The sequence below is a fragment of the Suncus etruscus genome, chromosome 2 (assembly GCF_024139225.1).
Source record: "Suncus etruscus isolate mSunEtr1 chromosome 2, mSunEtr1.pri.cur, whole genome shotgun sequence".
Taxonomy (NCBI): Eukaryota; Metazoa; Chordata; class Mammalia; order Eulipotyphla; family Soricidae; genus Suncus; species Suncus etruscus.
In genome coordinates this window covers 157,563,586-157,565,485 of record NC_064849.1, presented here as the reverse complement: position 1 = coordinate 157,565,485, position 1,900 = coordinate 157,563,586, and the positions used below count along the sequence as shown (strand labels likewise).

Below are 1,900 nucleotides of genomic sequence, written 5' to 3'. Positions count from 1 at the left end.
TATCATAGTTACAGAAATGGAAGTTATCTCTGTGCTTCAGCTTTGTTTCAGTCTAGACTGCAGCAAAACTATATAGAAAAAAAATTCAGTATTGTATTTTTTTTTTTTTGCGTCTTTTGTTCTTCAGTTTTGATGTGTTTGGGGGTCAAGTTCAATGTGCACAGGGATTACTCCAGGCTCTGTTGCTCTAGGAGTATCAGGATTCATCCCAGGTCAGTGTGCAACGTAAGAGTTCATTTTCCGGGGCCGGGCGGTGGCGCTGGAGGTAAGGTGCCTGCGCTAGCCTAGGACGGATCACGGTTCGATCCCCCGGCGTCCCATATGGTCCCCCAAGAAGCCAGGAGCAACTTCTGAGCGCATAGCCAGGAGTAACCCCTGAGCATCACAGGGTGTGGCCCAAAAAAAAAAAAAAAAAAAAAAAAGAGTTCATTTTCCTCTACTATCTTTGTGCCTGTTAAAACTGACATCCCTAAAAGAGACATTTTGTATCTCTAAAACTATCCTCAGAAAACCTGCTGACTTCCTGAAACTCTCAAATCAACCAGACCAGTGTTCAATGGAATGGTCTGAGAATATGATTCCCTGGGAATATGGTGCTGGAGATTGATTACCTACTAACCCCCATAACTGTGCCCTATCATGCCAGGGTATTATATGATGCCAGTGATTGAATTGAAGTCTATGGCATGCAAGACATGAGCCTTATTCCCTATACTTTCTTTCTGCAAGTCTGCAATATTTAATAAAGCTCTTTGTGTATTTCATATTTAAGGGCATTTTACAGTGATCGTAATACTAATGCTTTTACCTGTTATGGATCTAGGTAATCCTATTAAATTATATTATATTCATTGATCAATAAAACATTAGTTTATTGTTAATTTCTCACAAGAATATTTTTTGTCATTTAGTAATTTTATTAGAATAGTTCAGGTGTAAGGAATTGAGTAAAAAGTGGGGCCAGAGAGATAGCATGGAGATAGGGTGTTAGCCTTGCATGCAGAAGGACGATGGTTTGAATCCCGGCATCCCATATGGTCCCCCCACCCCCTGAGCCTGCCAGGAGCAGTTTCTGAGCCTAGAGCCAGGAGGCATCCCTGAGAACTGCCGGGTGTGACTCTCCCCCCCACCAAAAAAAATCTAACAGTAGATTTGTCTAAGAATATTAACACCAAAAGCTCCAGTAAGTATGATATATGCTCTTTATGCTTGCTTCAGCAGCACATATACTAAAATTGGAATGATACAGAGAAGATTAGCATGGCCGACCGTGTGCTAGGAGTTGAGTAAAAAGTAATTTTTGCAATCGTCCCCAACAATCAAATGCACATGGTCCTTCCTATCTGGCATTAATCTGTACCCTTGTTTTCCTACCTTTGGCTTTTAGTCCATATTTTTCCTCTATTAAAATATAAAACTTAGAAGAAAACCTAAAACTTCTTTAATATTATGAGCCATTCATAATGTTAGTATCAGAATAAAACTTCTGATAGAACAGGAAAAAAATTCCAAACCCTCAGAGCAATGAATTTAGAGTGTTTGCTTTGCACAAAGCTGACCTTAGATGGACCTAAGTTCAGTACCTGGCATCCCAAATATGGCCCACTGAGCCTGCCAGGAGCGATTTATGAGCTTAGGAGCCAGGAGTAACTCCTGAGCAATTCTGCATGTGGCAAAAAAATTAACAAATAAGTGGTGGCTTGAAATGGTAGCATGTCTAGTAACATTCAGCAAGGAAGTCTTAGTTTGAATCTGGTACAATTTTGATCAGGTTTACCATAAAAGTAGCCAGGATCATCATTTGGTAGTGCTTGGGAGATTATGGCAATAACCAAAATCGAACATCTCTATGCAATTCAAAGATATGGGTTCCAGCCCTTGGAGCTATCTTCCTAGTCTG

General features: G+C 40.3%; 1 pseudogene; it reads left to right on the top strand.

The window, feature by feature from the left end:
* The first annotated feature begins 1,209 nt into the window (after positions 1–1,209).
* LOC126002385 (uncharacterized) lies at positions 1,210–1,302 on the top strand (annotated as a pseudogene).
* The last annotated feature ends 598 nt before the right edge of the window (positions 1,303–1,900 follow it).